Source organism: Aegilops tauschii, chromosome 3, assembly GCF_002575655.3.
Source record: "Aegilops tauschii subsp. strangulata cultivar AL8/78 chromosome 3, Aet v6.0, whole genome shotgun sequence".
Taxonomy (NCBI): Eukaryota; Viridiplantae; Streptophyta; class Magnoliopsida; order Poales; family Poaceae; genus Aegilops; species Aegilops tauschii.
Window position 1 is genome coordinate 527,968,674 of NC_053037.3, and position 25,565 is coordinate 527,994,238.

Sequence of the window (25,565 nt, forward strand, 5' to 3'; positions counted from 1 at the left end):
GCGCTTCTGGCCGCACAGCCGGGTCCAAGATCTACATCCGGTGGCGGCGCTGGCCGGAGCCTCGTCTGTGTACATACCAATCTGAAAGCAAAAAAGTGGCATAACATGTAGGACAGTCAAAATCAATTCTCAAGATCAGGAAGAAAAAGGCACAAACACATATGTAGGACATTCAAAATCAATTCTCAAGATCTGGTCACGAATTATTAGCACGCAAGCTAACCCTAGTCGGATTATTAGCAAAAATCATTTGTACAGAACAAACAATTAATCACTAACTCTATACGGATAACATTCAAACAATCAATACACTACGTGTATCTAACGGATCTTAATTACTCTGATTTCATGGTCTGAGAGAACATAACCATAGGATTTGTATTCCAGAAAACACATGATCTGTTTTTCGCACAAATGGGTATATAGATGACTAACCGGTTTTCCGTCGGAGTCTTAGTCGTTGCCGGAGTTGTTGTTGACCTCGCCGACGAAGTCAAGGTGCTGCTGATGCCCGCGCGAGACCTCGCCGACGGCGACGAAAACCTCTGTGCCCGGCTTCACGCGTTGCGCGGGTGCTTCACCAGCCCCGGCGTCGCCACTCCCTCTGGTGGTGCGCTTCAGCGGCATCGTCATACACTCCAGAGTCCAGACATTGGTGACCACTGTGGATCGGGGGTGCGCAGCCTTTTATGGCCGGCGGGTCGGGCGCAAAATTAATACGGACCAGTGGGAGCGAGGCAGGCTGCGGTCAAAAGCTGTCTCGCCTCCCGGTGAGCCTGCGCGGCGGACTTCTGCCATTCCTACCGTCATTTCTCACAGCTACTCGCACGCCTCCCTGTCAATACGCACACCTGCACGCACGCCTCCCGGTATGCCTGCGCGGCGGACTGCTCGCATGCGTCCCGTCAACTCAGGCCTGCTCACACGACACACGAGGCGTGTGGCAGCACATATATTTTTTGGTTTATTTTCTGCCGCTTTACTGCTTAACTGAAGCATGGCACGGTTAAACAGCTCATACTGTATTCAATCTGAACCATTTGCATTGAAGAGATGCACAAATCCTGCATTGAACAGCTCACACGCTTCCCGGTGAGCCTGCCCACCGGACTGCGCTCGCACGCCTCCCGTTCAGTCAAGCAGCTGTCCGCACAGCACCTCCTATAGCCATTAAAACGAAGACACGTGGCGTCACGTAAATGGTTAACAGAACGCACACGATTTGAATTATACAAACGTTTGAGATATTAAAGTGGCAGCTATTTTTTCAAAATGCCTTTGTTGGCTGTTATTCGAGTGCGCCTTCTCTCAAAATGGACATGAAAAATACCACAGCATGTCGGGTGCCATTCCATGATAGCATGCCAAGTTTTATGAATTTCAGACGAGTTTTCGATTTTCTAGAATTTAAAAACAAAGTATCTCAACGTTTTGCTGGCAATCAACAGCGCCCTGGTGTTTGAAATTCATTTCCATTTCTTGCATGGGACCTAAGCATGCACCCAAGGACACATATTGATTTTCCAACCAATTTATACGCACTGGAGCATGTGCATGTAGTTCAAATTTGAATTATGCACATAAAATGCCTAGAAAACCCAGTTAATTATAAAAATGTCCAAACGAACAACGAAAAATTCCAAAATTTAACACAACACTCCTATTGTTCTATGTTGACACTAGAAATTTTTTGAAATCAATAAGAGGCAACGGATATCGTTTTGTCCCCAAAAGTGGGACGTTCCCTACCGAAACCATCAAGCTTGTTGTGAGAAGCTCTGGTTTGTGAGAAACTTATACCCAAACCTGCCCCAGATGGGACAAAAAAATTACCACAGTATGTTGATGCCGCTCCATGAAAGCATACCAAGTTTCATGAATTTCAGACGAGTTTTGGATTTACTAGAATTCAAAAACTAGGTATCTCAATGTTTGCGGCCAAGTGATGGTGGCAGGGTGTTTGACATTCATTCCCATTTCTTGCATGGGACCTAAGCATGCAACCAAGGACACATATTTGAATTTTCAACCAATTTATATGCATTAGAGCATGTGCATGCAGTTCAAATTTTAATTATGCACATAAATGCATTGAAAACTCAATTAATGCATGAAAATGTCCAAACGAACCCCAAAAAATCCCAAACATTGACACAACGCTCCTGTTGTTCTATGTTGACATGAGAAATTTTTTGAAAGCAATAAGAGGCAATGGATATCGTTTCGTCCCTAAAGGTGGGACGTTCCCTACCGAAACCATCAGGCTTGTTGTGAGAAGCTCTGGTTTGTGAGAAGCATATCCCCAGACCTGCCCCAAATGAGACAAAATATTTACCACGACATGTTGATGCCGCTCCATGAGAGCATGCCAAGTTTCATGAATTTCATACGAGCTTTGGATTTACTAGAATTTAGAAACGAGGTATCTCAATGTTTGCGACCGAGTGACGGTGGGGGGGTGTTTGACATTCATTCCCATTTCTTGCATGGAACCTAAGCATGCAACCAAGGACACATATTTGAATTTTCAACTAATTTATATGCATTAGAGCATGTGCCTGTAGTTTAAATTTGAATTATGCACATGAATGCATACGAAACTCAGTTAATGTATAAAAATGTCCAAGCGAACCCCGAAAAATCCCAAAAATTGATACAACACTTGTGTTCTTCTATGTTGACACGGGAAACATTTTGAAACAAAGAAGATGCAACAGATATCGTTTTGCCCCCCAAGGTGGCACGTACCCTACCGAAACCATCAGGCTTGTTGTGAGAGAAGCTCTGGTTTGCGAGAAGCTTATACCCACACCTACCCCAAATGGGACAATATTTTATCACGGCATGTCGCTGTCGTTCCATGATATCATGTCAAGTTTCATGAATTTCAGACGAGTTTTCAATTTACTAGAATTTTAAAACCATGTATCTTAATGTTAGCGGTCGAGTGACAGTGTAAAGGTGTTTGACATTCGTTCTCATTTCTTGCATGTGACCTAATCTTGCAATCAAGGACAAACATTTGATTTTGCAACCCGTTTTTATGGACTGGAGCATGTGCATGTAGTTCAATTTTGAATTATGCACATAAATGTCTAGAAATATCAATTAACGTATAAAAATGTCCAAACGATCCCCGAAAAAATCCAAAATTTAACATGACACTCCTGTTGTTCTATGTGGACACCAGGAAAAAAATTGAAAGGAAGAAGAGGCGACGAATATCGTTTTGTCCACAAAGGTGACACATTTCCCTAACGGAACCATGAGGCTTTCTTGTGAGAAGCTTATACCACAACCTGCCCCAAAGGGGACAATATTTTTTACCCCAGCATGTTGATGCCATTCCATGATAGCATGCCAAGGTTCATGAATTTCAGACGGGTTTTGGATTTACTAGAATTACAAAAGCAAGTACCTCAACATTTGCCGGAGAGCCATGGTGCCGTGGTGTTCGAAATTCATCCCCATTTCTTGCATGGGACATAAGCATAAACCCATGGACACATATATGATTTTACAACCCATGTTGGTGCACCGGAGCATGTGCATGTGCTTTAATTTGGAATTGTGCACCTGAAATGGGCTGGAAAACCAATTTAATGTATAAAATTTCCAAAAGAACCCTGAATAATTCCAATTTATTTACGACACACGTATAGTTGCATGTTCACTGGAGATAAAAGGTCTAGCAATTCGAACACCGTCCATTGCCGCTGTGACCCCATTATGTAATTCAAATCAAGATGAAAAATCAAGTAGATCCCACACAGTTTATTATCACCAACCGTGTGAGATAAAGCACAAAATATCTTGGAGCACCGTCGGAGTATAGTACGCATATGAATTACGCGAGAAGGTGCGACGGCTATAGTCGACACCCCGCTCTGAATAAGGGACGGTGTCTGATGACACTTTTCGCGCCAGTTTTTTCGCTGAAGCGATTCCAAATTTTCGGCTTCCGCGGAAATATCTACCTCCACGCCCCCTCCCTCTTACCAAAAGAAAAAATTTCCCTGTTTCTGCCTTCCTTTCCGAGTTGAAACCTTCACTCCTTGCTTGCAGCGCTGCCTCCTCGCCGGCGCGACACCTTCCACCCGACCCCCATCCTCCTCCTCCTTCCACATCCCACATGCCCCGACCACCGGCGCGACACCTTCCACCCAAATCACCGACCCCTCCACCAAATAAGCGTCGCCCTAAGCCATGGTGCATGCAGTATAGCCAGGATCTCAAGGAGCATTTGGCAGCAGAGAAACAAATCGCGGCCGCACGCGCGGATGAGGTCACGATGGCTGCCATTCATGCCGACCCCCAGATCTTGGAGGAGCGCCTCGTTGTCAAGGCCACCGTCGATGCCTTGCACGCCGATGCCGCGACGCGGTTGGCTACTTTAAATGACAGTTCGTGGCGTTTTCTCAAGGCCACCCTCGGTGCCTTCGACGAAGACTATGAGGTGTTTTCTCAGGGTGCACGTGCTTACCTCATCTCGAGAACCAACAGGTTGGTGCCCGGAGCGGCTCAGGCAACTCACCACTACGACGAGGGCACCCACGATGTGGAGGCCTCGCCCTCTTCCATGTCCAAGGAGCCAATCGTCATCGATATCTCCGACAATGAGGAGTAGCTTGTCTTATTAGCTCATTATAAGGACCCATGTTCAGTTTGCTAGCTACTGCCTTTCCTTAACAAATTCTAGTGAATTGTGCTATCTACTTTTACCATGCAATCTTCTGCTCTAGTGTATATGTTCTATATGTCATGCAATGTGGTGTTCAGTTAATTGTTTGGTTCAATTCTGCAAATGTGATGTTCAATTCTTCATGGTGCAATTTTCCAAGATGTCAAGCATGCTTGGTTTGGTTAACTGTCTGATCTTCTATTAGGAGTATGTTATATTTTGCAATGTGGTGCTCAGTTAACGTTTGGTTCATTTGTTGTGGTGTTTAGTTAACTGTTTGGTTCAGTTGTACAATGCGATGTTGTGGGTGCATTCTATTATTGTATACCATGTGAGAAATAACTCGAATTTTGCTATACTACATACATGAGAAACAAATACAATTGCTATATTTCCAAGTTGTTAAGCATGATTGGTTTGTTTAACTCTCTAATCTTCTATTAGGAGTACGTTATATTGTGCAATGTGGTGCTCGGTTAACGTTTGGTTCATTTGTTGTGGTGTTTAGTTAACTGCTTGGTTCAATTCTGCAATGCGATGCTCAATTGTTGTGGCTGCATTCTGTTATTGTATACCATGTGAGAACTAAATCGAATTTGGCTGTACTAAATACATGAGAAACAAATACAATTGGTATATTTCCAAGTTGTTAAGCATGCTTGGTTTGGTTAACTGTCAGATCTTCTATTAGGAGTATGTTATATTGTGCAATGTGGTGCTCAGTTAACGTTTGGTTCATTTGTTGTGGTGTTTAGTTAACTTCTTGGTTCAATTCTGCAATGCGATGTCCAATTGTCGTGGGTAGAATTTTGTATTGTTGTGCATGTGAGGAATAAATCGAATTTGGCTGCACTTAATACATGAGAAACATATACAAGTGCTATATTTCCTAGTTCTTAATCATGCTTGGTTTGGATAAATGGGTTTTCCATTTGGCTTGAATTAATCTGATGAATCTGCAATGTGCTTATTTTTCATCAACATGTTTTACTGGTAGCACGCAAACCCTTACTTAACCTGATGACTAACTACCTTATATGTGTTGCAGGGAAACAATGGGAAGCACTGAGGTTTACAATCGAGGTTAGCACATGCATGGTCCGTTGGCTAAGGGTGTGCTTGGTTGCCTGGGTGGCTGTAGGCTGCATTGCATGGGGGATCCTGGGTGAGCAGGGCCTGGTTCAGCTGATGCAAGGATGAGCTAAGATGTATGTTTGGTGGACTGCATGATATGGATGCATGAGATATGCTATATACAATATATGTTGTTTGGTATACTGTATTTGAGATTAATTCTGTGATTTTTCTCTTCCATTTTTAATTATTCCAACTGAATCTAGATCATTTTATGTGCAAAGAGAGCAAGTAAACAAGTTTGAACTGAACTAAAATCTGAATCAAAATCTGCACGAGAGAAGTTGTAAGCAACAAGTCTGAACTAAAACATTTTCACCAATCTGGATGAAGAGGTGTAGGGCAACGAGATGGTTGTGGGGGACATGGGCAGCCGAGAGGAGATGCCGGCGGCGGAGATTCAATGCCAACTGGATTGATGGCGGTGGCTCTTCTTGAGGGGAGAAAGGGGGGGAAACAGGAAGCCAGTTGTGGCTCACGACGCATAGGTGCTCCCCTTCCCTCCCCCTTCTTCATGTCGATCCGTGGCGGGCGTCGTGGTGAGCTTCGGCGAGCTCGTCTGCAGGTGCATGTGCTCGCGGTGATGGCGGAGTTCGGCAGCGGCGGAACCCGACGATGTCCAAGCGGGGCAGCGAGCCCCTGGCGTGAGCTTGGAGGAGCACCAGCGGATTCGTCCTCTGGTGAGGGAGGTCAGAACGGTGGCGAACGAGAGAGCTCTGACTAGTTGCACCTGCACATGAGGGGGCTCAAAAGACGGCGGCGGCGGTGGGTTGTGTGCTTGATTGGATCTGACGCGTGCCAGAGAGAGAGAGAAAGGAAAGAGAGATATGGGATGCAGGCGCGGGCCTGGCTGCGAGGTACGCCCGATTCCTGCGTACGAGAATGCCTGGCTGGGAGGCCTCTTTTGCATCTGTCGGGCCAGGCTGAGAAGGCCGTGCAGGAAACCAAACGCGCTCGATTTTGCATCTCGGGTGCGAGCCAGGCGCGACCCAGGGAACCAAACACGCCCTAATAGCACATTATTGTGCAATTGCAGGAACCATTCTAATATTTAGGTTTTTAACAATTTGGTCTTGCACATGTAGGTCCTGCTGCCAGAGGTTTTGACCCACTGTTCGACCCTTTTTGCATATGGGGAAATGAGTTGTCCATGGATATCAATCAAGTCAAGAAACTCAGAAAGATTGTTAGGATAAAGAAATTAGCGGCAAAAAACAACAAAATCTTTGTCTGCACAATGAAGAAGACATCAGTTCACTACAAGATGGTACTAACTATTATACCTTGCCTTTTTTTATTCCTTTGCCCCATTTCCAATATAGAGAAGATATTTATGCACATCCTTGTTTTCAGGCCTTTCCAAAGCAGTTCACTGATGATTACCTCTCAAACCACCTCTATGGTCAGGAGGCGAGAAAAGTTTTCATACAACACCCACGGTTCAATATTGAAGTGTTCCTGAAGAGGACGAAGGATGGACGGTCAATCATCCACAGGCACTGGCCTAAAGTTGCAAAGACCTTCAACATGAATGAAGGCTCAATATTCGCCTTCCGCTTCAGCAGTTTTCCAGATGAGATGCATCTGTCTATGTACCGTCTATGATGCTAATTTTGAAAGGTTCTAGATGTTGCATGTGAAACTTAGTGCTGGTGCAGTTGTGTAATGGGGTAACTGAGTGCTGAAGCTATATCATGTTGTACTCAGATGTATTTCAATTATGAAATCCTGCTTCCTTAATATGGAAATGAAATATATTATGTGCTTAATATGAATGTCAATTAGATTAATAAATGGATTATTAATAATAAGGAAATTAGCCTGCTAATTGGGTTTTCCTATTGCAAACGGTTATTGAGAAAACACCATGGGCGATGACCTCAGGCAACGCACACAGTTTCTAGGAATAAACCGTGTTGGATCAATGAATAATCACACACGACATTCTCTTGAAAACTGTTTGCGTTAGGCCGGTTTCTCTGAGCCGGGGTGCCACAGGCTTGGTATCAGAACAGATCTGACTGTAGGATGCCCTAGCCCGCGCGAACGTTAGAATGCGGTAGTATAGAGTCTGGGTGGGTTGTTGCACTTGATTGCTGCATTTGTTTGTTGCATAGCATGCATATAGATTATTATCTTGTCGCTAACGGTTAATCTTGTGAGTGTAGGTGGTATCGGTTTCGATCCACTACCTGCACCCTCCATCTTAGCATGCCTGCTCTAGCGTGTTCCGCGTTATCTCTGTCCCAGCAGAGTGATGCCCTGGTGCCAAGTGTTCCAGACACCATTTGCAGGAGTTATGCTTAGGTATCGCGTCGATATCTTTCCACTACCCACCCGTATTATTTCGGTGATAGACTTGTCGCTATCCCGAATCGTGCCATCCATATCGTCCCTTCGGCAACCCTCACTGATAATTGTTATCAGAAAAGGGCAATGCCATCAAGCCTTACTTTTCCTCCCCTATATTGCCATGTCATTCCATTCTTTAGACGTGTATGATTCCCTTTCGTACGCTTGATGATGATGTCGTCGTGGCCTTGTGTCTCGCTAATTGATCACCAAGTCTGTCCTCGCCTCCATATCTATCCAGATCCAGCCGGTATTCAACCAGCACTTGGTGTAGCCTTGGTTACGCCAACTCTTTCCACACACAGACTCACTTTCGTGCACATCGCCACAACATATTAGACCGTAATACCGGAGTTTCCGCGAAATTTGTGTGCTTAGGTATGCATGCATATTATTGTGTGAGTAGTAGTAATATGTGATGTTGCTTGATTATTTATATTATTTGTATGCTTGTGTGTTTGTTTTGTTGTTTTCGTCGTTTCTTTTACTTCTTTATTTGGGCCTTCGGTGTGGCATTATTTTCCCCTCATTAAAGTTGCTCGTCAACCAACACCGGACCTGAAGAATCAGCAAGGAGTTCAAAGGTTTGGAAGCTCAGATAAATGGAATGAGGTTATCAGCAGACTGCAGTGAAATTTGGAATATCTCGTCTGAATGGAAAAGGAATCCTGGATGGACAGTCAGTATCATGTTTGCAATAGCGTGCACTCCTTACAATAGTACGGATAATCAAGTTTGCCTCAGTGTGCACTCTTCGTCACAGAAATGATCAGATCAGCAAGAAGATAAGCTATGTGCAAAACCAACAGTGCAGTTTCAGTCAAAGGTATGGTTTAGATACAAGGTTTGATTCTACGTGGAGGATGATTTTGAAACATGATATGCCTGGAAGAAAGCAAGGATGTGCCACATACTCAGAAAGGAGGATGGTCCAACAAATCCGGTTTCATGCAAGTAATCAACCGCAGAAATATTAAGATGGTATTCATATATGGTAATCGGTCCGCAGATCAAGCTTCTGAGGCACGAAACCCAGTCTTCCTCAGCAAGATACTCTCGATGGTTTCCAGCATAAGCCATCCAATCGTCCTCAGTACGGGACTGGTGCAAGATAGTACATTGTGAATTGACAGCAGATGACAGAATCAGATCCGCAACAGTTGGTCAGAAGCAAGAATCAGTCAGAACACCTGCCTCGGGAATCAGAATGTTATATATATGTGAAGGCAGCCAGATATACACCTCAGTGTGATAAAGGACTATGAGGATTGACGACAACACTGAGCTCTGTACAAGTACCGGTGAACCCGGAATATGATCCTGATGAGCCCTTGTCTTCTTTTCTCTGGTAACGGCACCACGCCTGTGATCTGAGCCGTTTTTAGCTATCCGGGGTGGATGCCGATTTTTATTTCTCTCTTCAACGACTGTCATGAGTTCTGAGCTGCTTTTCAGCCGTCTCATACAGCTGTTGAGTTTCTTTTTGTGACAGTAGCCCTATAGCTGCTTTTGGCTATTTTAGGGAGCTGCCACTTTCTTCTTATCGACCCAATCTCACGCTCTAAGCTACTTTTCAGCCATCCTGAGCCGTGGTTGAGTTACTTCAGTAATGTCCCAGATCTGAGTTGTAAAGACCGTTCTGGTGGCTACTGATTTATTTGCTGATTTCTTGCAAGGGTTCAGATGATCATTTCCCTACGGTCAGAACTTGAGAGGTGATGAACCTGCCAGTCGAATGACGCTACCATGTCAGGAGATGAGGATAAAAGTACGCCTGTCAGAATGTTGCACCCAACAGAACCTATGGTCACTCGAAGTAGTAATATGACCCCGCTCTTTCAACCAAGGATCCAGATCAAGGAAAACAGTAATGAAGGAGCAAGACCGGTGATGCAGGTATGAAAATTGTTGCAAGACCCACATGGTGCAGATACCCCAATCCGCCTGAGTCAACATCGATCACCATAAATATTCACCTAAAGGGTCTGCTCGATTTTGGATGGTGAATAATAGTCTGGAAGCATGTGCCCTCACTTATCTGAAGCATCAAAGGATAGCCTGTCATGGATAAAATTCTCCCATGAGATTCACACTCTGTCAAGTCTACGGATACTATCATATAAGGCCATACCCCTTTATGCTGGTCACGACAGGTGACAATCAAATATTCGGTATGAAGCTGAGACTCAAGACAGTGGAGCCAGTCACCATGATTCAGAAATTCCTGCGATAAGTCAGAATCTTTCAGGAAAGCGGTTATGCCTCAACTCACTGCTTGGAAGCCAAAGGACCTGGGTTTAATGGAGGAACCCAATGCAAGGAGTCAGAGCTTGGGTGTTCGTCAAGAAAATCTGATCACCAATTCATGGACAGTTGTCAGTACAGACACAGTAATAAAAAATCACCCTCGGATTCGTGAGACAGACATATATTTCAGACATGGTAAATCTCAGATCAGTCAATGGCTATGAACAGAATTTGAGCCAGTATAAGCAAAAAAAGGTGAAGTAAGATCTGCCAGGATATGGATATAGTAAAGCCAACCACCCCAGAGCCAGTCACGCAAGTCAGATGAAAAATTTAATGGGAACCATCAACAAAGGAAAAAGGATACCCGAGTTGGAAACAGTTTCCTTAAGGAAGTATATTCATACTTGTTCCTTGAGCAACCAAATCTCAAGGACGAGATTTCTTTAAGGGGGAAGGTTTGTCACAGCCTGATTTTTTGGCCCTTTCTTTTTTCTTTTGATTTTCTGAGGTTTTTGCTTGAGTTTTCTTTCTCTGTGGCTTTGTGGTCTGGAATCTTAAGAAGATGACCTCTTCTTTGCTTCCAGACTGGCTTGTCAACCTCAAATCCTTCCCTAGACCTTTCCATTTTCATCCTAGCCCAAATCCCAATATTCTTTTTATTGGGGATATTCCTTTTCTATTAAAGGAATAACTCAATTTGCCCTAGGTTGTGAAGCAACCTATATTTCCATCACTCCTAAAATTCCCAAATAATTCTCGTAAATTTTTTGGGTCATATCTTCCTCAAATATGGCAAAACATTTCATTTGACATGTTTATCATCATGCTCAAATAATTCATTTCCTATTCTGCCCTAAATGGCACATTGTGAAGCAAGTGTTATTTTCCTTTGCCCAATTGAGCTAAAACTCCTTGGACACCTTCCTGTCCATATCATTGCAACATGCCAAAATGCAACCTCATTTTCCTGGAAGTCATTTAATTATGATTGTCCAAAGTTTCTGTCCAGAAAGAAACTTTGTGAAGGAGGTACCAGCTAGGCATATCCAAATGAGTCGAAATTTTTCATGGTCCTTCATATCATCAAATCATAGCCCTCCACCAAAGTTGAGTTCATTTCATGCCTCCATATGAGCACAACTTCAAATCTTTGATTCTGTCCAAAATTTTAGTTTGTGAAGCAAGTATATTTTATCTTGCATCATTATGGCTGTAAAGTTTCCTAGGCCTTCTCCTATCCATATAAAATCCCTCCACCAAGTTGTGGCTCAATTCATTTAGCCATTTTCCCTCTAGAATTTCTGCAAGTTTCTAGTCAGTGGGGATGTTTGTGAAGGAAGTACCATTCTGGTTTATCCAAATGGTGTGAAACCTTTTTCAGCATCTTCATATGACCAAATAACTCTGCCCTGCCCAAGTTCAGCTCAAGTGGCTTCACCATTTGAGTGCATCATCATGATTTCTATTCTGGACCAGATTATGCAGTTGCAAAGCAACTATATTAATTCTTGGTCCAAATCACCTCCAAATCTCCAGCATCATAGATCTTCCGTAGCTAATCACACCAGACAACTCATTTGGCTGCAAGCCCTTCCCTGTTGATCAGCAGTGCTCGTCCAAATTTGATACAGCAACCTTGTCGAGCTTGTTCCCCTCTTCTCCCTGCACTTCTGCGTGATCCGTCACCTCCCTCGGCCTCTAGTATGCAAGTACTAATCACTAGACATCTCAGGGCAGCCCTTGGCCTCTTCACCTTGCCAACTCACACGGTCACCACCGCCCTGGCACGCCATGGACGCGAGCTGTCCGACGTTTTGCTCGGGCCCCTCCTCGCTTCATCCTGCTCGCGTGCCTTGTCGTGTCCAACAGCGAGCCCGCGTTGTCGCCGTTCGCCTGGAGCCGTCACCCCCTCCCGAAGCCTCCTAGCCGGCGCTCGTCGTCGTGCGCCCACGGGCGAACTGTAGCCGGCCGGCTCTGTTCGCACCGCGGCAGCTTCCCTCCCTTGTCCCCGAGCTCTGGCTCGTCTCCGTGACGCTCTGCTGCTCATCGCCTTCTCCCTCGTCGCCTTCCCGAGCCCTCCCCGTGCCTCTGCTCGTGCCAGCGCGATGGCACACGCGTCACCGCGGCCGCGCTCGACGAACCGCCTTGCCACGGCTATTTAAGCCAGCCCCGACCCCTCCCGAGCACACCAGCACTCCTCCCTCACTCCCAGAAGCCCGCCTAGCTACTTCCCCGAGCTCGAGAAGCTCACGTTGCCCTCCATCATCGCCATGGCCGCCTCTGGACTCCTCCTAAATTGGAGCAAGTCGAGCCCTCCCTCTCCCCGTAGCCACACCCACTGGAAGCCCATCACTCCGACGACCCTCCCCACCCTCTCTGCTTCTCGCCGGAGTGCCTCAGGCCACCGCCACCTCGTTCGGTCTCCGCCTCCCCGTCCCTCTGTTGCCGCGGGATGCAGCCGCCCTAGCTCTCCCCGGCGTGCGCCTCCCCTCTGGATGGAAGCGGCGCCCCTTCCTGAGCTCGCCGGTGCTCTCGTATCGGTCGGAGATGGCCGGAGTCGCCGGGGCCGTCACCGGTAGCATCTCTGCCTCGCCCATGTTCGTCCAGGCGCGATAGGAGGAAGACGAGGTGAGCAGGAGAGAGAGAGAGAGAGGTGCGCGTGCCCCAGCAGTCAGCCTCACAGGAGCCGGCCCCGCGTTGACCCGCCCACGCTGACGTGGATAAGTGGAAGCGCATTCGTGAGAGTGCGTTTTCTCTTTGTGAAAGCGTATTTCCTTGCGGCTTAGGCGAAAAATGCGCTTTCCCCTCTGGAAAGCGTATTTTATCAAAACCGTTTCTGCCTTATCCACTCAGGGGCCTATTTGTAGGAATATTTTTACAGATTGGTCCCTGGACTTCAACCCTTCACAACATTTTATCCATAACTCCGATCGAGGTGAATCCAACGCCCACGTCTTCTTCTCTTCGAGCCCAAACTTTTGGTATCATTTTCACTATGTTTCAACATTCTAAAAATGACCATTTTTCCCTTGCCCTAATCAGCCCCCTCCGATAGAGTATCTTTTTCGGCGATCCTTTCCGCGATCTTTCCGCACCTCTTCCCGGAGCCTTCTTCATCCCCAGGCAAGCCACAACCACCATTTGCATGATAGCCATGCAGAAGCATTGGTTTCCAACTTGAATCTTTAATAACTATTTGATTGTTTTGCTACTGCTGTTGTTATTTCGGTTATGCTTATGTATCGGTGTTTACCGTGATGCTATGTTTTCTTGCACTCTGTTATTTTGTTCTTCATGCTAGTATTATATTGGCCATGCTTGGTAATAGTACATGTTGGTGATGGTCTTCGGTGCATGACGATCGTCTGTTCCGAGTACCGTTGTTATGCATGTTCCTTCACACCGAGTTGATTAAATACTTGCATGGTAGTTTAACGTTATGTTATTGCATGGTATTTATTGTTGATGCTAGTAGTCATGTTATGCTATGAGTAGTGTTATACTTGTGATATTCATGCTCGTCATTATGCCATGCTCAGTTGGATATGATTTATTGTTGATATGGTTAATAGTTATGTTGCATCACCATGCTTATGTTGATATCATGTTCATGCATTGTAGTTCCATCATGTTATTGTATCATGGCTCAGCATATTGCATTCAAGTTTAACCGGATTAAATTGAACTTGAACAACTGTTGGCTGAGTCATGGTGACACCATATCGATCTGACCAGTGCAACCACGTTTGCCTTATGGGAAGGCCCTAACTGGGTCTATTGTCATGCCTCTCACCGGTGCCTCCCGCGAGGGAAGGTTATGTGCGGGCGCTACCTTGGCCAGGTAGGACGGCATAAGCCTTGTGTGCCCGTTGTTGAGTACGGATCCTTGTCCCCGTTTGGGACCGTTTTGCCATGACGGTGGCCGTTGGTGCCTTTGGTAGGCACGGGGCCACCTAGGACTTAGCCCAAAGGGGAGTTGGTCGGAGTGGCCAGGGGGTGGCATGGTAGTAGGACGGTTTTGTCGGAACGCTTTGGTCCACCCGAATGGGAGTGCTAGGCCAGGGTTCCGTGGTGTGGGTACAGTGTGCTAACCTCTGTAGAGTGTGTGTGTTAATCTATTGATAGCCGCGCCCGCGGATATGGGCCCAGTTCGTGTCGGTCACACTGTGGGTCAATAGTAATAATAATAATATGCTTAACAATAACCCTGGTTTGATGATGAAAGAGGTTGGTTGATATTTATGTGATCGTGAGAGGATCACTATAGTATCGTGAATACCAACTTGTTGGATATTTGGAATGTTATTCGAAAGTCAAGGGTAAAGTCAAGCTCCTTGTGATCATAAATGATTGCTACGGTATTGTTAATACCAAGCTTGATTGGATCCTGAGATGATCGTGTGATATCTGTGATGGTAAGTGATACAGGTGATGGTTACAAGGTAACCAGAGCAGAGTAAGTTGGTGCATGATAGTTTCATCATGTTGCATGCTAGTGTCATCATGTTCATATGTTTATGCCATGCTCGTATTATTCTAGCCGTATCATCTTGTTCATGCTATGATTAATCTGATAGTATCATGTTAATCCTTGTTAACCTGTAATTGCCATGCTGTTGTTTGTCTTGATTGCTTTGGTTGCTGTGAGCTTGCAAGTACATTCAATGTACTGACCTGGCGTGTCATGCCAGCTTGCAGGTCATGCCGGATATGATTGCTTGTTTGCCGTGGATTCCTTGTTTGCGAGCTAGGATAAGCGTTCTAGCCAGAGTCCTTGCGGAGTGGAGTTCACCACCGCCGTCGTTGTTCCGCTGCCAGTAGTCATTCCGCTGCATCGTGTTGTTCTGCTGCTGGCATGGAGCAATCGTGGCAGGCGTAGTGTCGCCGTGCCGATGTAACCCCCTTGTACTCCAATAGATTGCAATAAAGAGCTGATTTGTTCTATGCTAAGCAGTGCCGTATTCCAAAAGACTTCTCCTCGATCTCTGGGCTGGAATACGGGGCGTTCCGGCTTCTCTGAGCCGGGGTGCCACACCTTCTTATTCACATAGACATGTCTGGTTAGTCTCCTACAAAAGTTATTTGATCCTCTGTCCGGCTTTTCTTTCCGGGCACCGGAGAGAGTCTCAGGGGCAACTGTCTATACTATGACATTCTTTTTATACAATTGTGTTGCTTACCTCAAAGCCTGTTAGAAGGATGGTGCAGGCTTCGGTCAGTCCACTTTTAGCGGACTGAACCCTCTCAACCACCGTACCCATAATGATACGGTGTTCCTTAACAATGCAAGCGCCTTGCAGCGCTTCCAGCAGATTATCCGGTGCCTCTGGATGGACAGAGGTCACCGGCGGAATAGGCGCACCTCCTTCTTTTGAAGGAGGCTGCTTGCCTGATTCCGGAGCCATATGGGACTCCGGAATGGTATTCGGCTGGGGGCCGAATTGGATATGGCCCCCATCGCCAGTCTCCAAGGGGATTTGCTCCCCCATGTGTCCGGCGGCCGAGGTATCACCCTCTGGCGCCACCCTGACGGCCTCCTGAACCTCTCCCTAGCCTAGGAAGGTCCTTCTGGACAGCGCCTCGGCATCGCCCGTGGCCTTGGGAGAGGAGGCCGCTGGCATTGACCCGCTGTCCATCGCATTTGGACCCAGCGAACCCCCCGAAGATGAGGATCGCTGGGGGCTGTGGTGGGCCGGACTGCAGTGCATGATTCAACATGTCAAAACTATGAAGTGAAGGAGTCGAATATATGAGTGCGTCAGTGCCTTTGAGTACTTACGATTCGGCCAGGGGCTTATCCCTTGGGCGCCAATCCGAGCTGCTGTCAGTATCCAGCGCGGAGTTGTCCGCAAGGGAGGCTCTCCCCTTCTTGGACGCTTCTACCTCCAGATGCGTGGAGGCCGCCCTCATCTTCCTTCCCCCCTTAGGGGGAGAGTTGCTTTCCTCCTCCTCATTCTCCTCCTCGTCCTAGGTGGGGGAGGAGTTGTGGTCGGACTCTATTATGGATTTCTGACTACATTCTCTATAGGTCCCTCTTAGCTCTTCTTTCTCCAATCTTGGATTAGGGAAGAGGGACATTCGTGACTACTGGCGTCTTCGGACGTCACGTCCGAAGTGCCCTTATGGCGGAGGCCACTTCTGGTCCCCTTGGCATTCTTCTCCGGCGCCTGGTAGGGCACCAGAACCATCATCTTCGTCAGGAGTGGGATTGCTGGGTTTTCGGGCAGTGGAGCCGGACACTGGATCCGCTTCTTTGTCCAGCCCTGAAAAAACAAATAAGGAAGCTTACACATCTTCCTTGAGTGTACAAGTGAAAGATACACCTTGGGAAGCGAAACACTTACCGGACTGGCGGGAAGGGCCAGGTTGTACCCACGGTCCTCAGTCGTCGCCGGCCACGTCTCATTGGCCTTAAAGAGCACCTTCCATATGTCTTCGTGTGTAGTGCCGAAGAACTGTTGAAGGGTCTGGTGCTTGGCCGGATTGAACTCCCACAAATTGCAAGTCCGGCTTTGGCAAGGAAGAATCCGGCGGAAGAGCATCACTTGGATCACGTTGACGATATTGATGTTCCTGTCCACCATGCTCTGGATGCGCGCCTGCAGCGCTGTCAGCTCGTTTGACGAAGCCCGGTCCAGGACCTTCTCTAGCCAGGAGGTGAGCCGCATCGGGGCCCCGGAATTAAATTTGGGAGCCGCGGCCCATGTGGCGTCGCGAGGCTCTGTGACATAGAACCACTGTTGCCGCCACCCTTTGACGGTCTCCACGAAGGTACCCTTGGGCCATGAGACGTTGGGCATCTTGCTCACCATGGCACCTCGGCACTCTGCGTGTTGACCACCCACCACCTTCGGCTTCACATTGAAGATCTTTAGCCACAATCCAAAGTGGGGGGATGTGGAGGAAGGCCTCGCACACGCTAATGAAAACCGCAACTTGAAATGTGGAGCGCGAGGCTGAAAAACGGTTCGAAATAATGGTCGGGCAGTGACGTGATGTCACGCTACAAAATTTGTCAGTGGATTGGACTCGTGAAATATTATACTCTCTGTGTGTGTGTGGTACTTGTTTTGCAGAGCCGGACACGTTTTCTGTGTTCGAAGGCTGTTTTGGAGTATTCGGAGGAGGAACCCGCCTTGCAATGCCGAAGACAATCTGTGCGCCGGACACATCGTCATTGAAGCCTGGTTCAGGGGCTACTGAGGGAGTCCTGGATTAAGGGGCCTCGGGCGTCCGGGCTATGTAACGTGGGCCGGACTGATGGGCTATGAAGATACAACACAGAAGACTTCTTCCCGTGTCCGGATGGGACTCTCCTTTGCGTGGATGGCAAGCTTGGCGTTCGGATATGTAGATTCCTTCCGCTGTAAACCGACTGTGTACAACCCTAGGCCCCTCCGGTGTCTATATAAACCGGAGGGTTTAGTCCGTAGAGGCAATCACAATCATACAGGCTAGACATCTAGGGTTTAGCCATTACGATCTCGTGGTAGATCTACTCTTGTAATCCTCATATTCATCAAGATCAATCAAGCAGGAAGTAGGATATTACATCCATCAAGAGGGACCGGACCTGGGTAAGGCGAGGTGAGGAGGAGAGAGAGAGGTGCGCGGGCCCCAGCAGTCAGCCTCACAGGAGCCGGCCCCGCGTTGACCCCGCCCACGCTGACGTGGATAAGTGGAAGCGCATTCGCGAGAGTGCGTTTTCTCTTTGTGAAAGCGTATTTCCTTGCGGCTTAGGCGAAAAATGCGCTTTCCCCTCTGGAAAGCGTATTTTATCAAAACCGTTTCTGCCTTATCCACTCAGGGGCCTGTTTGTACGAATATTTTTACAGATTGGTCCCTGGACTTCAACCCTTCACAACATTCTATCCATAACTCCGATCGAGGTGAATCCAATACCCACGTCTTCTTCTCTTAGAGCCCAAACTTTTGGTGTCATTTTCACTATGTTTCAACATTCTGAAAATGACCATTTTGCCCTTGCCCTAATCAGCCCCCTCCGATAGAGTATCTTTTCCGGCGATCCTTTCCGCGATCTTTCCGCACCTCTTCCCAGAACCTTCTTCATCCCCAGGCAAGCCACAACCACCATTTGCATGATAGCCATGCAGAAGCATTGGTTTCCAACTTGAATCTTTAATAACTATTTGATTGTTTTGCTACTGCTGTTGTTATTTTGGTTATGCTTATGTATCGGTGTTTACCGTGATGCTATGTTTTCTTGCACTCTGTTATTTTGTTCTTCATGCTAGTATTATATTGGCCATGCTTGGTAATAGTACATGTTGGTGATGGTCTTCGGTGCATGACGATCGCCTGTTCCAAGTACCGTTGTTATGCATGTTCCTTCACACCCAGTTGATTAAATACTTGCATGGTAATTTAACGTTATGTTATTGCATGGTATTTATTGTTGATGCTAGTAGTCATGTTATGCTATGAGTAGTGTTATACTTGTGATATTCATGCTCGTCATTATGCCATGCTCAGTTGGATATGATTTATTGTTGATATGGTTAATAGTTATGTTGCATCACCATGCTTATGTTGATATCATGTTCATGCATTGTAGTTCCATCATGTTATTGTATCATGGCTCAACATATTGCATTCAAGTTTAACCGGATTAAATTGAACTTGAACAACTGTTGGCTGAGTCATGGTGCCACCATATTGATCTGACCAGTGCAACCACGTTTGCCTTATGGGAAGGCCCTAACTGGGTCTATTGTCATGCCTCTCACCGGTGCCTCCCGCGAGGGAAGGTTATGCGCGGGCGCTACCTTGGCCAGGTAGGACGGCATAAGCCTTGTGTGCCCGTTGTTGAGTATGGATCCTTGTCCCCGTTTGGGACCGTTTTGCCATGACGGTGGCCGTTGGTGCCTTTGGTAGGCACGGGGCCAACCAGGACTTAGCCTAAAGGGGAGTTGGTCGGAGTGGCCGGGGGTGGCATGGTAGTAGGACGGTTTTGTCGGAACGCTTTGGTCCACCCGAATGGGAGTGCGATGCCTAGGTTGCGTGGTGTGGGTACAGTGTGCTAACCTCTACAGAGTGCGTGTTGACTGCCCACCACCTTCGGCTTCACATTGAAGATCTTTAGCCACAATCCGAAGTGGGGGGATGTGGAGGAAGGCCTCGCACACGCTAATGAAAACCGCAACTTGAAATGTGGAGCGCGAGGCTGAAAAACGGTTCGAAATAATGGTCGGGCAGTGACGTGTTGTCACGCTACAAAATTTGTCAGTGGATTGGACTCGTGAAATATTATACTCTCTGTGTGTGTGTGTGGTACTTGTTTTGCAGAGCCGGACACGTTTTCTGTGTTCGAAGGCTGTTTTGGAGTATTCGGAGGAGGAACCCGCCTTGCAATGCCGAAGACAATCTGCGCGCCGGACACATCGTCATTGAAGCAAGGTTCAGGGGCTACTGAGGGAGTCCTGGATTAAGGGGCCTCGGGCGTCCGGGCTATGTAACGTGGGCCGGACTGATGGGCTATGAAGATACAAGACAGAAGACTTCTTCCCGTGTCCGGATGGGACTCTCCTTTGCGTGGATGGCAAGCTTGGCATTCGGATATGTAGATTCCTTCCGCTGTAAACCGACTGTGTACAACCCTAGGCCCCTCCGGTTTCTATATAAACCGGAGTGTTTAGTCCGTAGAGGCAATCACAATCATACAGGCTAGACATCTAGGGTTTAGCCATTACGATCTCGTGGTAGATCTACTCTTGTAATCCTCATATTCATCAAGATCAATCAAGCAGGAAGTAGGATATTACCTCCATCAAGAGGGACCGGACCTGGGTAAGACGAGGTGAGGAAGAGAGAGAGAGGTGCGCGGGCCCCAGCAGTCAGCCTCACAGGAGCCGGCCCCGCGTTGACCCCGCCCACGCTGACGTGGATAAGTGGAAGCGCATTCGCGAGAGTGCGTTTTCTCTTTGTGAAAGCGTATTTCCTTGCGGCTTAGGCGAAAAATGCGCTTTCCCCTCTGGAAAGCGTATTTTATCAAAACCGTTTCTGCCTTATCCACTCAGGGGCCTGTTTGTAGGAATATTTTTATAGATTGGTCCCTGGACTTCAACCCTTCACAACATTTTATCCATAACTCCGATCGAGGTGAATCCAATACCCACGTCTTCTTCTCTTAGAGCCCAAACTTTTGGTATCATTTTCACTATGTTTCAACATTTTGAAAATGACCATTTTGCCCTTGCCCTAATCATCCCCCTCCGATAGAGTATCTTTTCCGGCGATCCTTTCCGCGATCTTTCCGCACCTCTTCCCAGAGCCTTCTTCATCCCCAGGCAAGCCACAACCACCATTTGCATGATAACCATGCAGAAGCATTGGTTTCCAACTTGAATCTTTAATAACTATTTGATTGTTTTGCTACTGCTGTTGTTATTTTGGTTATGCTTATGTATCGGTGTTTACCGTGATGCTATGTTTTCTTGCACTCTGTTATTTTGTTCTTCATGCTAGTATTATATTGGGCATGCTTGGTAATAGTACATGTTGGTGATGGTCTTCGGTGCATGACGATCGCCTGTTCCGAGTACCGTTGTTATGCATGTTCCTTCACAACCAGTTGATTAAATACTTGCATGGTAGTTTAACGTTATGTTATTGCATGGTATTTATTGTTGATGCTAGTAGTCATGTTATGCTATGAGTAGTGTTATACTTGTGATATTCATGCTCGTCATTATGCCATGCTCAGTTGGATATGATTTATTGTTGATATGGTTAATAGTTATGTTGCATCACCATGCTTATGTTGATATCATGTTCATGCATTGTAGTTCCATCATGTTATTGTATCATGGCTCAGCATATTGCATTCAAGTTTAACCGGATTAAATTGAACTTGAACAACTGTTGGCTGAGTCAAGGTGCCACCATATCGATCTGACGAGTGCAACCACGTTTGCCTTATGGGAAGGCCCTAACTGGGTCTATTGTCATGCCTCTCACCGGTGCCTCCCGCGAGGGAAGGTTATGCGCGGGCGCTACCTTGGCCAGGTAGGACGGCATAAGCCTTGTGTGCCCGTTGTTGAGTATGGATCCTTGTCCCCGTTTGGGACCGTTTTGCCATGACGGTGGCCGTTGGTGCCTTTGGTAGGCACGGGGCCAACCAGGACTTAGCCTAAAGGGGAGTTGGTCGGAGTGGCCGGTGGTGGCATGGTAGTAGGACGGTTTTGTCGGAACGCTTTGGTCCACCCGAATGGGAGTGCGATGCCTAGGTTCCGTGGTGTGGGTACAGTATGCTAACCTCTACAGAGTGCGTGTTGACCGCCCACCACCTTCGGCTTCACATTGAAGATCTTTAGCCACAATCCGAAGTGGGGGGATGTGGAGGAAGGCCTCGCACACGCTAATGAAAACCGCAACTGGAAATGTGGAGCGCGAGGCTGAAAAAGGGTTCGAAATAATGGTCGGGCAGTGACGTGATGTCACGCTACAAAATTTGTCAGTGGATTGGACTCGTGAAATATTATACTCTGTGTGTGTGTGTGGTACTTGTTTTGCAGAGCCGGACACGTTTTCTGTGTTCGAAGGCTGTTTTGGAGTATTCGGAGGAGGAACCCGCCTTGCAATGCCGAAGACAATCTGCGTGCCGGACACATCGTCATTGAAGCCTGGTTCAGGGGCTACTGAGGGAGTCCTGGATTAAGGGGCCTCGGGCGTCCGGGCTATGTAACGTGGGCCGGACTGATGGGCTATGAAGATACAAGACAGAAGACTTCTTCCGTGTCCGGATGGGACTCTCCTTTGCGTGGATGGCAAGCTTGGCATTCGGATATGTAGATTCCTTCCGCTGTAAACCGACTGTGTAAGACCCTAGGCCCCTCCGGTGTCTATATAAACCGGAGCGTTTAGTCCGTAGAGGCAATCACAATCATACAGGCTAGACATCTAGGGTTTAGCCATTACGATCTCGTGGTAGATCTACTCTTGTAATCCTCATATTCATCAAGATCAATCAAGCAGGAAGTAGGATATTACCTCCATCAAGATGGACCGGACCTGGGTAAGACGAGGTGAGGAGGAGAGAGAGAGGTGCGCGGGCCCCAGCAGTCAGCCTCACAGGAGCCGGCCCCGCGTTGACCCCGCCCACGCTGACGTGGATAAGTGGAAGCGCATTCGCGAGAGTGCGTTTTCTCTTTTTGAAAGCGTATTTCCTTGCGGCTTAGGCGAAAAATGCGCTTTCCCCTCTGGAAAGCGTATTTTATCAAAACCGTTTCTGCCATATCCACTCAGGGGCCTGTTTGTAGGAATATTTTTACAGATTGGTCCCTGGACTTCAACCCTTCACAATATTTTATCCATAACTCCGATCGAGGTGAATCCAATACCCACGTCTTCTTCTCTTAGAGCCCAAACTTTTGGTATCATTTTCACTATGTTTCAACATTCTGAAAATGACCATTTTGCCCTTGCCCTAATCAGCCCCCTTCGATAGAGTATCTTTTCCGGCGATCCTTTCCGCGATCTTTCCGCACCTCTTCCCAGAGCCTTCTTCATCCCCAGGCAAGCCACAACCACCATTTGCATGATAGCCATGCAGAAGCATTGGTTTCCAACTTGAATCTTTAATAACTATTTGATTGTTTTGCTACTGCTGTTGTTATTTTGGTTATGCTTATGTATCGGTGTTTACCGTGATGCTATGTTTTCTTGCACTCTGTTATTTTGTTCTTCATGCTAGTATTATATTGGGCATGCTTGGTAATAGTACATGTTGGTGATGGTCTTCGGTGCATGACGACCGCCTGTTCCGAGTACCGTTGTTATGCATGTTCCTTCACACCCAGTTGATTAAATACTTGCATGGTAGTTTAACGTTATGTTATTGCATGGTATTTATTGTTGATGCTAGTAGTCATGTTATGCTATGAGTAGTGTTATACTTGTGATATTCATGCTCGTCATTATGCCATGCTCAGTTGGATATGATTTATTGTTGATATGGTTAATAGTTATGTTGCATCACCATGCTTATGTTGATATCATGTTCATGCATTGTAGTTCCATCATGTTATTGTATCATGGCTCAGCATATTGCATTCAAGTTTAACCGGATTAAATTGAACTTGAACAACTGTTGGCTGAGTCATGGTGCCACGATATCGATCTGACCAGTGCAACCACGTTTGCCTTATGGGAAGGCCCTAACTGGGTCTATTGTCATGCCTCTCACCGGTGCCTCCCGCGAGGGAAGGTTATGCGCGGGCGCTACCTTGGCCAGGTAGGACGGCATAAGCCTTGTGTGCCCGTTGTTGAGTATGGATCCTTGTCCCCGTTTGGGACCGTTTTGCCATGACGGTGGCCGTTGGTGCCTTTGGTAGGCACGGGGCCAACCAGGACTTAGCCTAAAGGGGAGTTGGTCGGAGTGGCCGGGGGTGGCATGGTAGTAGGACGGTTTTGTCGGAACGCTTTGGTCCACCCGAATGGGAGTGCGATGCCTAGGTTCCGTGGTGTGGGTACAGTGTGCTAACCTCTACAGAGTGCGTGTTGACCGCCCACCACCTTCGGCTTCACATTGAAGATCTTTAGCCACAATCCGAAGTGGGGGGATGTGGAGGAAGGCCTCGCACACGCTAATGAAAACCGCAACTTGAAATGTGGAGCGCGAGGCTGAAAAACGGTTCGAAATAATGGTCGGGCAGTGACGTGATGTCACGCTACAAAATTTGTCAGTGGATTGGACTCGTGAAATATTATACTCTCTGTGTGTGTGTGGTACTTGTTTTGCAGAGCCGGACACGTTTTCTGTGTTCGAAGGCTGTTTTGGAGTATTCGGAGGAGGAACCCGCCTTGCAATGCCGAAGACAATCTGCGCGTCGGACACATCGTCATTGAAGCAAGGTTCAGGGGCTACTGAGGGAGTCCTGGATTAAGGGGCCTCGGGCGTCCGGGCTATGTAACGTGGGCCGGACTGATGGGCTATGAAGATACAAGACAGAAGACTTCTTCCCGTGTCCGGATGGGACTCTCCTTTGCGTGGATGGCAAGTTTTGCATTCGGATATGTAGATTCCTTCCGCTGTAAACCGACTGTGTACAACCCTAGGACCCTCCGGTGTCTATATAAACCGGAGCGTTTAGTCCGTAGAGGCAATCACAATCATACAGGCTAGACATCTAGGGTTTAGCCATTACGATCTCGTGGTAGATCTACTCTTGTAATCCTCATATTCATCAAGATCAATCAAGCAGGAAGTAGGATATTACCTCCATCAAGAGGGACCAGACCTGGGTAAGACGAGGTGAGGAGGAGAGAGAGAGGTGCGCGGGCCCGAGCAGTCAGCCTCACAGGAGCCGGCCCCGCGTTGACCCCGCCCACGCTGACGTGGATAAGTGGAAGCGCATTCGCGAGAGTGCGTTTTCTCTTTGTGAAAGCGTATTTCCTTGCGGCTTAGGCGAAAAATGCGCTTTCCCCTCTGGAAAGCGTATTTTATCAAAACCGTTTCTGCCTTATCCACTCAGGGGCCTGTTTGTAGGAATATTTTTACAGATTGGTCCCTGGACTTCAACCCTTCACAACATTTTATCCATAACTCCGATCGAGGTGAATCCAATACCCACGTCTTCTTCTCTTAGAGCCCAAACTTTTGGTATCATTTTCACTATGTTTCAACATTCTGAAAATGACCATTTTGCCCTTGCCCTAATCAGCCCCCTCCGATAGAGTATCTTTTCCGGCGATCCTTTCCGCGATCTTTCCGCACCTCTTCCCAGAGCCTTCTTCATCCCCAGGCAAGCCACAACCACCATTTGCATGATAGCCATGCAGAAGCATTGGTTTCCAACTTGAATCTTTAATAACTATTTGATTGTTTTGCTACTGCTGTTGTTATTTTGGTTATGCTTATGTATCGGTGTTTACCGTGATGCTATGTTTTCTTTCACTCTGTTATTTTGTTCTTCATGCTAGTATTATATTGGCCATGCTTGGTAATAGTACATGTTGGTGATGGTCTTCGGTGCATGACGATCGCCTGTTCCGAGTACCGTTGTTATGCATGGTCCTTCACACCCAGTTGATTAAATACTTGCATGGTAGTTTAACGTTATGTTATTGCATGGTATTTATTGTTGATGCTAGTAGTCATGTTATGCTATGAGTAGTGTTATACTTGTGA